Raw genomic sequence first — 15,497 nt, forward strand, 5'->3', positions numbered from 1 at the left:
ATTTAGAAGGGATCTTTATTTAGCTACATATTTTTTCAGACTTATACGCGGCGTAAATGTGAACTCTGCCATTCTTGGTGGTATTGGCTTGTGTGTCTCTGATAATTACCTTAGGAATCGAGGGCATGCGTTGTTTGTTCTCCCACGGTGCAGAACTAACCTGCCATTAGTAATGCCAATTGGGAGGGCAGTAACCATGCTTAATGAAATCGCTTCGGATATTGATATATTCCACTTACGTGAGGGTGAATTTAGGTGGACGTTGTTTTATAAGTTTTTAAGATAGGGTTTATCAAAGTTCACTCTGTGTGCTTCCATCTACTTTTATTTTGTTACTTATTTAATTTATTTTCTTATTTTATTACTTTTTCTCTGTATTTTTATTTTTTTTTAATTATTAACACTTATTTTATGTCATGTCGTGAACGCTTTGAATTTATAATTTGTTATGTTCATTATATGTAAAATAAATAAATTTGATTTGATTTGATTTGATTTGATCGACACTAGCAAAGTCGTCATTCACACCAGACGTCGGAATCAGCAAAATAATCTTAATAAAACTGCATTCATAACAAGTTCTAGTCTATTAATCAGTGACATCCCGTGGGGGTAGGTAGATCTTGCGTTGCATAGGGGCGGCACATTATAAAGGGCGGCGAATGAAGGAACGAAAACAAATATTACAACTTTTGAGAGTATTGGCGGTTTCCCACGAAGCACGCGATATTGTGACTTCATTAATCGACATCGTAGTTTAAAAAATAGTCGAAGCATAAAAAATCCTGACAGTATAACTAATAACTGCAATAGCGGTTCATCGCAGAGACAACATTTTCACAAGGGTGCCTACAGACCTATGTTTCGCGGAAATGCTCTTTTTCACATTCATATACTGTGTTTGTCAATTTAACTATTATCTGCATTTAGGTAGGTACCTAATGAATATAAATGCAGATAATTTGAAACTAAACATAAAAGGGGAGTGCAATGTAAGCCTGCTCAAGGGCTGCCTAGGGACGTCACTGCTAACAATAATGTATTGAATCGACCGATTGAGGGAATCGAAAATTATGGTGATATACTATGCTGATCATTTATTAGCCTTATGTTGCCAACATTACTGTAACACACAAAAATGTGAAAATAAGCAGAAAAAATGTTAGATTTTCTGAAAATTCAAAAAGGATCATACTTATTACAAGAACAAAGATCGAAGAATAATTTTTTTTTACAAGTAATAAAATATTATTATAATTATCTTGAATGTAACGTTTATTTAATTACTTAATAAGATATCATAAGATACAAACGACCAGCATGTTTAATGCTTTCAAGCAAACCTAGTATAATAGTCTAGCTTTATTATGATGAGTTTTAAACTGTGTATCGTGTCGAAAAACGTTAGTTTTAACGTCAGATTCAAAATGTTCAATCTATTTATTCAAAATTTTAATGCTAGATCTGACAAGGCGCTAAATTGGCAACGCTATATTAGCTCCGTCTATAATACAGGAGATTGTTTCTACACATTTTAAAATTCTTTTGATAAAATTATTAATTACCCGGTCTTTTTTTTAATTGAGATACATCCGTAACGGAAATAAAATGACTATTAGGTATGTATAATATTCAGATACGATCGTGATTTTACAACGGAAGTCAATATATTGTATTTTTTTTACGTTTATCTTGCTACTGTAATGTCAAACGTGCACGATTTATGCCAATAGGAACTCTTCTGATAAATGTTATGGTGTAATAATACTACCTTATAATATATTATGATGCATTGATTTATCTTCACTCTTTTAAGCATTGCATTATTTAATTTGGTTTATCTGCAACGCGTGAGAGAAACCATATAAAAATCTGTAAGAGAGAGTGAGATAGGGAGAAGACGTATCATTATCACACGTAAAAACAAATTCTAAATTTAAAAAATAAAGGATTAATTTATTTTAATCGGGTCGTAAAAGAAAACATGGGCGTGTAAGTGTGTAGGAGAGAGCAAGACAGGGAGTAGACGTATTAAAAGAGTGAGAAAAACATTCTTACACCTAACGTAAATTCGAAATTTTAAAAATAAACTAACACGCAAATAAAGGAATCATATATTTTAATCGGGTCGTGAAAGAAAACAAATTATAGGATGCTCTCATAATAGCTGTTGACAGTGTATAATAGCATATCAAGTAGAAAGTATTAAACAAAATTTCAATTAATTTGTCACAGATTGACAAAAAGGAATAAAGAAGAACCTATCTATATGGTGTTGGATAGGAAACACGATTTTGAACGTGATATAATATCTCTGAAAATGTAAATTTCTACACTCGATTCAAATTGAAAAAAAAAATCGTAAGTGGATAAATCGAAGTGAAATTGTTAAAAAAAATCAACAAACTGGAGTATTTGAGTATTGGAGTTAGATGGGAATCCAGTGTGTTATCCAGGAGATTTAAGGGGAGAAAGACTCAGACACATATTTTTTTAAATAACGAGATGTAGTAAGGGCGCAGACACACGACAATGCAGTCGAAGTGCGTAGACGTGCGTCGACGCAGGTCTACGCACGTCCCCTGCAATGCCGTGTGTCTGCAGCCTAACGGTCGGATCTACCCACACTTGACCACTCCACTTCTATTATCTGACTATTTTACCTACTGGTGATGAATTGTTGTAGGAGTGTTATTTTCGTTAAGTTTTAACTTCCCTGCAGAACCTTATATCATATCAAGATGTTAATCTACTGAATTGGTACCAGCAATGCAGTCTATGACGTGTGAAAGTTGAATCAATGTGGTCGGGTAGTGTTTGAATTTTAACGACAAAAAAAAACCGGCAAAATTAAAATACATATAGGTATATATAATATGTTTAGGCATAATGGTAGTAGTAATTTTGTAATCAGAAAAAAGTTAAATATATCGTACTAACAGATAAGACTTAATTAATTTTTAATTTTTATTTATTAGTAAACAAAGTAAAGATATAGTTTTATGCAATTTAATATCTATAATTACAAGGGTCTACGTGAAAACAAAACCACAAATGGCTGATGACTGGATTAAAGCACAACGCACTCAAAATGTAGACATACATAAAAGTGCGGCCACACCGGCAACAAGTCGCGCGACAACTCGTTAAATTTTACGATAATTATTATGCTTATCGTAAAATTTAACGAGTTGTCGCGCGACTTGTTTTCGGTGTGGACCCGTTATAATACCTAACCCTGTACCTGCTGAAAGAAGGGAGGTGATTAAAAAAATTGACACTGTACATTATATTTGTTACATATTTACTTAATATACTTTGATGAAGCTTATGTACATACCAGCGTTGCCAGACGTCCCGATTTTTGCGGGACGTCCAGGTTTTTAAGCAAAAATAAATTATTGAACAAATTTAAGGCTGAAACCTTATATTGATCTGAATGCGAAAAATTCGAGCTGCACAGAAATGAGATCAGTTACTCAAGTTATTCCCGGTAAAAGAGACTAAAAATATTTTCAAGCTAGGTATTTCCTCAAATAAATTTAATACATTGGAAGCTAAAGACGCGCCCAGAGCGTAACTATTAGGTGGCCATTCGATATAATTAGCGTGCTATTTAAATGTGGTAATTATCTAGTCAGCAGTCAATATGGTCAGATGCAAGAAACAGACGTTATATTGAGTTAATAAAATCGTAATTACTTGCTCAATTCAACATGATAATATACTTACTCATGTACTGAATTTTATCAATACATAAAACAGCAGAAAGAAACTCTTCGGGAAGTACAACCTTCACCAAAGTACAAACAGGTGAGTGGCGAAAAAATATTGTTTAATATTATCATTTTGATAGTTCAAGAGTTTTGTAGTTTGTGTTGTGTTATTTATGAATTTATGATTGATATAGAAATATTTAATGTGTTTTTCGGCTGTCCTGCTTTTTGCTCCTAAATCCCGATTTTTTTAAATTTCATATGATAAAAATCCTGATTAGGTAAAATAAATATCTGGCAACGCTGGTACATACATAACATATTATATTATATTCTCCAAGTACGTAACACTTTTTATTAACTGAAATCTAATTAATTTAGAACATTAAAAAAGTTTTCTGTTGTGTACCGGATTCCAAGTTGCGTAAGAAATGTTCCTAATTAGTAATTATAGTTAATAGCGTAATTTAAAACATATCCCACTGTAAAATAAAAATAAAAATAGCCATGTCAGAGACTTAACGATACGATATGCATAATAAATGCCATACTTTTAATGATTGAAGAATGATTAAGTATACAATTATATAATAAAATAACATTGCCTATTTAATGTAATTTTGCATGACTATGTAGATGTAAGCATTTTTATTTTTCAAAACAATCCGTGGTAGGCGGCTCTCGCGGTGCAGTGCGTAATGCGCTGGCCTTCTGTCCGGGAGGTGTGGGTTCTATTCCCGGTGAGGACGCAATAATATATGTATGTTATTTTCTCAAATCTTGGGCGTTTGTGATTGTTCAAAATTACTAACAACCACTTTGTACGAAAAAGCAAGGAGTTGGTTATTAATAATATTAAAAAATACAGTCCGTGGGTAATAAAACTTCTCGAAGCCAAAGACTTCAAATGCTGTTTTGAAAATTTGTACGAAAAAGCAAGGAGTTGGTTATTAATAATATTAAAAAATACAGTCCGTGGGTAATAAAACTTCTCGAAGCCAAAGACTTCAAATGCTGTTCCACAACCACTTTGCAGGGCAGGTTTCTTCATAATAGCACATATCTCTTGATAATGGCATCTGCAACGAAGAAGTACTCGCGATGGAAACTCAATAATCTATTACGATAAAAACTACCGTAAGTATAAGTCTCAAACATTATATAGCAATTTTAAACTTTGAATTGCCCACATAAATCTCGCTTCACCTGTTTGTCTAACATTGAGAAAACATTTTTTTAAATAAATAACTGAAGATTAGAATATGATAATAATCATTTATCAGTGATCAAACTATGATAAGGTCTTTGGTCATGTTTTGACTAGGGATTGCAATACCGGTATTTCAAAAAATACCGAAATACCGGTTTTAAAAATCCAAAATACAGAAATTTTCGGTATTAAGAAGGCACACTCGTTCACGTTTTTTAAAATGAACTATAAGTATGTGCTGCTAAAATGCAAATATATTGAGTGAATCCAACAGAGGTGAAAAAATAATAAAACAAATTTCATCAAATATATTTATATAAGTAATTGTCGCGATGAATTATCATAATAATATTTCGAAATAGAAATCATCCGTGACAAAAATGTTCAATTATTCTATAATAATTATTGATGACTGTAGGGTACAAGCATTGAATTTAAAAAGCTTTTCCTGCAGCCGGGCTTATTTGCACTTGATGAACTTTGAAGGCTTTAGTTAAAATTATCAATATATTCAAATTATTTGTAAAAAATCACTAGTTCTACAATTATAATCAGTAGATATTTTTAAATGTTAATATAATAAATCTAGGTATGTAGGTTTTTACTATAAAATAATATTTTAAAAAGATGTTCATCACTATATTTATTGATAAGCACATACTTCTGTTTTTTTAATGTTTAAGAAATACCGGTATTAATACCGGTATTCAATATGAAATACCGAAAACCGGTATTGACATTTTCATTCGGTATTGCAATCCCTAGTTTTGACCAAACTAACCGCTGTTTGTTCACATATCATCACATTATTGCAATAGCGTTTCAACGCATTTCAAATGAAATATAGATATCAGATTATTACCAAATGGAAGTTAATACTATATTGACCCAATTTTTACTCTTAACATAAAATGACCAAAAAAGCAGTTATCAGGTTATGCCCAAACATTCGCTCGGGTCGCGTCTTCGATAACATTTATCATATTTCTGCATATCACACCTAAGCGAATAGCAAAAATACACTCTTATATATTATTGTATGAGCGTTCATGTCAATAGTATAATGTTATCTAATAAAATTATGAAGCATGAGTACGCACATTATAAAAATGAATAGGTAATAATATTTTACAACATAATTAATATGCCGATAAATAAAATAGTGTTTATAAATTTGGAGAGATCCAGGCGCCTTTTAGGAATTTGTAATAACACCTCAAATATACAGATGTTAGATAATATCCGCGTAATTATTAATTGAATCAGTAGCATACGCTGATTGAATGGATGAATGCCCAGTCTTAGGCGTAAAACCCACTTAACGGCAAAATTTCACAAGTGGCGTGTAAATCATCGAAAATACAACGTAATCAAATACGCCAGCGCACACTGGATTTGACGACGCATTGTGCCCGCCTGCCCCATGAGTCACCGTTGTGTGGCTTTTCAGCCGGACGAATTAACGAAAATACAACGCAGTCCATTCATTGAACACGGCGAGCAAAATTACGCTCTGGAAGCGTCGTCAATAGACGGGCGAGAAGCCATTATTTAAGAACAGTGAACTCTTTGTTTAGTTATTGCGTAATTACAAGCCCCGAGAAATAGTATAATATTTTTATTGCTTTGTTATGAGAGACGCTGATAATAATAATTATTTTGTGCTTCTTGGGACCCTTATTACATAAGTGAAGGGTAATGCGCGGGTGGGAGGGGGCCTACTCAGTAGTGAGCGCACCGAACGCTTTTTTGGTGGGCTTTATGCTTTAGGGCGATCGGACCGATTGGGCGCAAAGAATGAAACTACAAGAGGAAAGAGGATTGTCAAACATTTAAAACTCGGGGCCCTTGAGCAGTACTATCAGAAATCTGAAGAAAAGTTCACCTACTTATTCACATAATAAATAATATTTATTATGTGAATAAGTAGGTGAACTTTTCTTCAGATTTCTGATAGTACATATTCTAATATCTACATTAAAAATAATATTGAAACACTATTTTAGGCGAATGAAAACTGTCATTATATATTTTACTGTAATTCCTGAGTGATACCCGATATCAAGTAGCGGGAAACAAAAATGTCTCTGAAAAATTTTCAATAAGTAACCGTATATATATTATATTATATTATATTATATTATATTATATGCCATACGAGTAGAAGTCGATTCAGATTTCAAAGTTCCACAGATATATTCTTACATTGACATTATAGAGCAACACATGTTTCACCTTCATTTTTATCATGTATGCTCTTCAGATAAACTGCTAGATAGAGTATATATCTAGAATTTCAGCTTATCAGCTCGAGTTCCATTCGCAGCGAGGTTAAAAATCATCTTGCTGTTTCTGTCATCGCATTCTTGAACGCCTTGTATTAGCTACAATCGCGCATTCGGAGGTCATGGAAACTAGAAACTCAGCCGTTTTAGGAAACCGTGAGAAAAATAAGAATCACATGTGAACATTTCGTATTTAATAATAAATAAGTAGATGCCTACCATTATTAATTAAAATATTGCGTAGGACCAATGTCATCATAGCATTTACCTACACAAATAACATTTACACTATTTACACAGTTATTTATACAAATTAATAATTACTTATTAATTATAAAATAAACAAGACAAGAACACTAATCAGTATCACAAAAGAATAAGTTCCTCAAAAAAAAAATCAATTTACCTAACCATGTGGAATGTATTATTATTAGTACCTACATAAGTTATAAAGGTAATACAATATATAAAAATAAACAAGTAGGTACTTACTGAAAAGCAAATATAAACAAGCCCAGTTACAATGACACCAAACAAACCAGTGACATTCAGTAAGAACCTATTCAAAATATCGAAAGTTTGCGTCAAGACATCAAAGAATTAACAGCGAGAATTGACTTAATTATGTATCGAAAGATTCATCAATATTATCGCAATATTCTGGGACTATTTTTAAACAAATTTGCTCCGCCTGTACTCCATTCACATCAGCGCATACGGTGACATCAAGTGTTGCAAAGCATAAATCAGCATAAAAAACACGCATTTAATAATTATTGTAATTAAGTACAAATAGTAAACTTACAAAAATCAGACTCAAAGACTCTATGTTTGCACTTAAAAAATAAAGTGTTCCGCCTATGTATATTTTTTTAATCACGAAAATAATCATAAAAACAGAGATTACTTTTGAATTTACGAATAGGTACATTTATTACATCGTACATTTTACGGTCGTTTCAAAATGCGATGAATTTTAGAAGAACCAGGAAACGTCACGGAGAGTTGAGACTTTCGCGATGTGGCTGTTTAGATGCATCCTCAAAATTCCTTGGATTAACCACGTGACAAATATTGACGTTATCAAACGAATTGGTAAAGATCGAGAAATTAGGGGAATACACAAAAAGAATAAATTGAATTTAAAAATTTCATTATTATACTCTTCATGATATGAGAGTAATTAATTTGGTCACATAATATAGTATAAGTATCGACGTATAAATTGAATACAACGTCCTAGATAACAGTGGCGAAGGGTGGAGGTAGGCTGTTAAGATCAGGCATAGTACACACTAAACTTTGTCGGTCAAATGTATTTGTTTTCATCGAACTAAGACTACAATATGTACACAGTGTATGATAGTTTTTAAAATGCAATTAATCCCTACTCAATCCAAGCCATAGTAGATAATAGTCAATAAAATAAATATTCGTTTATCTATAGAATATCTAAAATTATGCCATTAAACCATACATACTCTGAGATATTTTGTATCGATTTTGGTTGGGTATAAGCAGGGTTTAATTAATTTGAAAAAACTAACAACACCATCTGTAATTTTAATAACTAAACAGCAAATTGTATTCTTAGTTAAATGAAAACAAATAAGTACGACTGACAAAGTATAGTGTGCACCGTTTATGTCGAATCTAAATAATCTACCTCCACCCCTCGCCACTGCTAGGAAAGAATAAAACGAATGGCACACCGCAAGTAAACTTCAATAAAAGTAGTAGTACTGATATAATAGTATTATCATCTTGTGTATATGTTACACCGAATGTGTGAAATTGCGTATTACACGAAATCGACAATATTTTGCCTAATTCATGAATAAGGCAACGGGCTTGCATTATTAAAAACACCACCGGAGCGCGAACATCTATTTTGACCAATGCATGAGCATTTGACACATTTGGTTTAGCTGCAATACATGAACTAGGCAGAAAAAATACTGCCGAATTCACGCACTCGGCAGGTATTTTGCCTAATTCATGAGTAAGGCAACGGGCTTGCATTTTTCATGAAATAGGCAAAATTTTGCCGATTTTATGTAATACGCAATTTCACACATTCGGCGTAACATATATTAAAATATTATATTATGACAAAGTTAATCGTGCATGATAGACAAGCCGATGGTAAAATACACCAGTATGGATTGTTTATTCAATCGGATCATATTCGCGGCCTGCTAACAAAACACTGGCTGGTACGACCATTCTCACGATAGATGCGCGTTGCTTCTTGAATTCGCTTGCATTTTAATTAGTGACAAGGGAACATTAATAATTGTGGAAATTTATAAATATAATAGCTAACATAAACAAACCGTGCATCAAACTAGCGTCAGACTTCCTGCGTTGGGTTAATTTTACTGTCAACCGGAAAATGAATTAAACACGACAAACTAAGATGACATAACCGTCGTAATATCAAATCGACTCTAATGAGGGCTTTTTTTGTTTATCCAAAACATAGGCCACGAGCGTTAATGTAGCCACTAATTATTATGGGTGGTACAACAGGCCTCAGCCACTGGCAGGTATGCATACACTAAATATGTTGGGCCCGTTTCAGACGGGATACCGGTGTCGCGGTCGATATTATATAGGAGGCATTTGTATCCGAATAAAGGGGCGTTTGTAACGCGTGTCCGGTACACTTTTCCGTCGGTCGCTACATTCTCAAGCCGCCGATACACTTGTTTTTATTACCGCACTAGTTTCATGTTGTAATTTATAACGCGAAATTATGCGTTGACTCATTAGCTCTGGGCGTTCATAAACATAATACAAAGGCCCCTTTATTCGAATACAAAGACCTGTTATATTATATCGAGCGCGACACCGGTGTCCCGTCTGAAACGGGCCTTAGTCCAGCGTGCACCGTTAGAAGCAAAGCGCGAAATGTCTGGACATGATGACTGTATGCGTATGTTCCATACAAACAATACGGGAAATGTAGTCTGTAGCTTGTGGTTACCACAGATAAATGGTACGCGGCTTGAATGGCTATAAATATACGATTTATGAAAAAAAAGCATCAGCTTAATGGAAGGTAGCGAGTAGGGATGTCATATAGAAAGAAAAGGCAAGTACTTATATAATTACTGGTACCAGTAACGGAAGATAGGTAGGTATCGATATTTGCAAGAAATATTTTCAAATAACCCTGTCCAAAAAATGACAAAATCGACCACGATAATTCATCACCTGCGCATCTATTCTATACACAAGGCTGCTATCAACCGATATCGAGGGTAGTTTATCATATTTATGTATTGAGGTGGTTAATTGTGATAATAAGTTCACCGTCTGAACTATGAAAAAGTGCTGTTTAAGTTTAAGTTTAGTGCAGTGATAAATTTTAGAGCGAGATGGACAGTTTAGACAGTTAACTTATTGTAACAATTATAATAGCTCAATACATAAATATGACAAACTACCCTCGATAGCCGCCGATAGCAGCTTTGTGTATAGAATAGATGCGCTGATGGTGAATAAAAACACAGTACGGTTATGGTGGCATACAAAACCCACTATAGTCAGGCCGTGGCACTGAACTGTAATTTTTTCATCGTACTGCTAGCCCATACTTCGAGTGCGATATGGTGAAAATGATGTTTTATATTGAAATAAATGGTACCTAATGGTGAAATCGAAACACTGCGAACAGGTTATGTCATTGCATTCCAAAATAATCAATAACTAGCACCACCATCGTAATTCGCAATTCGCTATAGTCGGCCTTGGGTGGCATAATGCATTAACGCGAATAACAGTGGTATTGGTTAAATCAGAGTCTTCTTTGGGTTGTGCTGAAGACTTATATAATAAATGTCATAAATGCCACGATCGGACCGGAAGATATCAAAAGTTTTGTGAACGTTTTAACCACAGGTTAACTGCAGTTTATCTATTTAAAGACGATAGATTGTAATAGTAATTTATTGATACAGTATAAATAACGTTTTCATCCACCTACGCTCTAAAAGAATCTACAATGTAGATTCTACTGAATAATTTTATTTTAATATATTTCGTAACAAGACAAGAACCGTTACATTATAGGTAATTGAATATTCTGATATAACCACGTATCGCCACAGGCTATGTATAAATCTAAGAACCTAGAACCAAAAAAAAATAACATTATGTATTTAATGAGGAAATTTGACTATGAATCTATACCCACCTACTACTACTTCCAATAATAAGAATAAAATTAGAGATTGTGAGTTATAAATATATTCGTTATGATCACCGTTTTGAATATTTCCATGGTACTTAAGGGGGGACATGCTCGTCGAAGGTCAAAATTGAGTTTTTATTGTATTTTCAAACCATGATCCTGGACACTCCTTAAACGTTGTAGATAATCTATTTATATAATTTTGAAGCCTTATTATCATTTATAGTTATTTTAAACATTTGATGACTGCATAAAGTATTTTTGTTACATAAAATAGTATTCTTTTAAACCTCTCGCTCTAATGTTTTAGAATATATTCATATTTCGGTACATAACTGTGCAGTGGTGTTAATATTTTTTACATTTATTAATTTTTAAACGCATTTATGAAACCATTAGTATAATTTATTACGAGATATTTTTTGTAAAATATTCACGATAAAAAATTATATTGATAATCTCTGTGATCCCAAATTTGACAAGAATTAGGCATTTTATTTTTCAAAAAATCGGCAAGATTAACACATTTTAAGATGATTTTAAAGATACTTATTATAAGCTATGTCTTTGACCATTCAAGTGTGATAAACATCTTATGAATAATGATTGCTTTATAATAATTATTGACCTAAGAATAAGGTAGTGTTTTTTTGAAATACGTCATTTCTTTTGTCATTCCCTAGTGGTTAAGCTACAACATACGGCTGTAGCCATAAATTAACAAACTATTTCTTTTAAACTAAACGTTTCTCTCAATTTTGACCTATGACGAGCATGTCCCCCCTTAAGCGCAAAATGTTTAATTTACCGGAATGTCTGTATGTTCCGTTATAACTCAAAAAACGACTGTACCAATATGAATGTAACTTTTACATCTAATAGACCACATTTCTTGGTACAAATTAATTAAAGTTTCATCTCGATATGTCAAAAGGTTCCGTAGTCTTTTTTAGAATTATTAATAACCATCTCCTTGCTTTTTCGTACAAAGTGGTTGTTAGTGGTTTTGAGCAATCACAAACACCCAGGCTTTGAGAAATTCACATAAATATTGTGTCCTCACCGGGAACCGAACCCAGAACTCCACTCAGTGGAAGTCCAGCGACTTAAGCACTGCACCGCGAGAGCCGCCTAGTGTTCCGTAGTTAAAGATAAAACTTCTCAAAAATTACGCACCTGTAACACTTCATAGCGAGTATGTAAAGTCCTCAGATAGGTGAGGTTAGGCGTATTCAGTGCTCGAAATGGAAAATTTCACGAACAGGAACGCTGTATAATTTTCCGAAACTAAGTACTTATGCTAATCCTTTCTTTACGTACGTACGTACTTTTGATATAAAATGCAACAATAAACTTTAAACTTCTTACATGGATCTATATTGGGCAGGTTGGTAAGGATTGTCAGCGCCGCAGGCGAAATAATCTTGTTTTAACAAAGTATACCGTCAAAAATTGTATTATTCTTTATTTTTACTTTATCTACCACTATAACCAGTGCATGATACCTCTACCACCACTCGTCACTGATTATAACTTACTGTCTCATTTGGGATAGATAAGTTTGTAATTAATTAGTCATAACAAACAACATATCCACATAAGTACCTTATAGATTCAAATTAAAAAAATATTTACGTAGTTATAGAAAATTTTACAAATTCCATTTAAATACGAGCACAGAATATCAAACATCAAGAAATAGTATTAAAATAGTGTTTAAAAAATAAAGAAATAGTATTAGAAAAAACAGTAAGTGCCTACCTATACCAAGAATTTATAAAATAGCGTTCACATAAACTCGTTCTCACGCAGGTGGAATATACGATTATCCGAAGCGATTTGGTTGAACATAGTTATTTCCTGCCCAATTATCATTAGCAATTATTGCACCTTGGCAGAACAAACAACTTAGATTATCAAGAAAGTTATAAAATAATATATAATAAAATCAATACTAAGTACCAATAATGGCAGAGTTCTCATTTGTACTGGGTAGATATAAGTTGGAAAAAGTACGTAGCCTAAATACCTAGCTCTCTTTTTAACTTTCAGAATACAGTATGTAAGCATACGTCTTGAGAAATCAATCGGATAAAACCATGGATAGTATCCACTATCCACACAGCTTTAAAGGATTCTCAAAGATTTATTTTGAACCTTCTCCACTATAAGAAGGCCGTACCTACATCTAATAAAAGTTTCAAGTCATCCAAACAACGTAAACATAGCATTATTTGTAATTAAATTACCAATGGTGTGTCATTTTCATTTATATAAGATAAAACATGACGGAAGGTGAAACTCAGGTTGCTAAGCGCGATTCTTATAGAATAATATAAAATTGTCATTAATTAGTACCTACTATATTCAACATTATAAGGACTAATATTGTATTGTATGCATGTTATGTTACAATGGTGATGCTTTGGTTACAATTATTGTAATATACATCTACCACCGTATTTATTTAATAATCTATGACTAACACCACCTAAGATAATTAGATGTCCGCACTGGACACATAGGTACCTAATTTGTTAGTACCTACTTATTCTAAACGATTCAATCTATATTGTTTGTCCTTCCCTACTCACGTTATTATTGCCATGGAAATGATAATAGGTACCTACATACAATACAGATATTATGATAGTCGTACATTTTTATTAAAGGATATTCCTATATTTTTTTTAAACAAATTTACAAACAAAAATTAAGTAAAAGTTCTCTCCACACTACCTATGTATTATTTCTATTATTTTTAAAGTCACAAGCTACAATGCATGTAATAATAATTGTAATACAATAGGAACGTCCCAAATAAATAAACTCTGCAGAAGGCTATTCAATATTTTCTGCCCAAACCATCAATGGCCCAAACACATTTTTGTAGAAAAAATCATTCATTATTCATTGTGAAAATTGGGGTTTACGACTTATCATAAATATTTTTTTAACACAAGTCAAGTTGTTGAGATGATAATAATTATTGAATCACAGAACAGATGTTGCCACTGTATTGTCCACCGGAAAGAATTCCTAATGTTTTAGCAGATTTACACGAAGTACCTACTACGTAATTAAGCCTTCATTATTTTTATAAATATCCACAAAATTATCAAATTGTGCGTGTGGCCAGAATTATCTTAAATCAGTTTGGATACCAGCGACAATAGTATATAGGTATATATGTAATAATATAATTAAGTATGTAAAAATGGCGAATTTGTAACCCACAGGAAAGTACTTATTAAAAACGATAATTGTAAGGGTGATTATCCACTTAGTGTTACGAAGAAAAAGCGAATTTAACATAATAGACTTTTTTAAATATTATATTATAAAGCCTATTATAAGGAAAGTATTCATCCACAGGTACTCATCATGACCTATGGCAAATAAATGAATGAATGTAGTAGTTATATCACAAGATTTATTGTACTATAGTCGCAATTCAACAATAATGTAAATTACAAAACAAATGTAAACATCGTAAAAAGAGGGGTTTACGACACGTCATAAGCTTTTTTTAAGAAAAGTTAATTGTTGAGATGAATACCATCCGTTGCCACTTCAATGGTTATTGGAGTGAATTCCTAATGTAATGTAATGTGGTTTTAGCAGATTTACACGAATTACCTACTACTTTATTATACCTTCATTATTTTTATAAATAACCACTCAATATCATTTTTTAAATGATCAAATTGTGTAGGTATGTGGCCAGCGTTACGTTACCTGCGACAAAATATTTTTCAATAGTTTCGGTTAACACGTTTCGCCTGATGACATTTTTGACCAACTTTTAGAACAATTTTTTATTAAAAAATCAAGTTAAACACACAGTTAAAATTAAAACACAAAACTTACTAGAATGTAGCAAAAAAACACCAAACTAATAATATAAACAATTTTGTTTAGAAACGTATTTATATCTTAAATAATACAAAATATTTTAAAAGGCAACTAATAGGAATATTATAGCGGATTGCACGAGTCAAATTATCAAACTTTTTTGTATTAATTTAACCATCGAAAACACAATTCATTCACCCGAATATAAATGGCGAAGTAATAATTTTTGTCAC

At 32.5% G+C, this 15,497-nt stretch overlaps 1 protein-coding gene across 1 annotated transcript in view; it reads right to left on the bottom strand.

The window, feature by feature from the left end:
* Nucleotides 1–15,497, bottom strand: part of LOC147071259 (cell growth regulator with RING finger domain protein 1-like) — a 130,645-nt gene that overhangs the window by 101,188 nt on the left and 13,960 nt on the right. The window lies entirely within an intron of this gene.

Source organism: Rhyacophila brunnea, unplaced genomic scaffold, assembly GCF_057557595.1.
Source record: "Rhyacophila brunnea isolate RB1 unplaced genomic scaffold, BYU_Rbru_1.0 scaffold_20, whole genome shotgun sequence".
Lineage (NCBI taxonomy): Eukaryota > Metazoa > Arthropoda > Insecta > Trichoptera > Rhyacophilidae > Rhyacophila > Rhyacophila brunnea.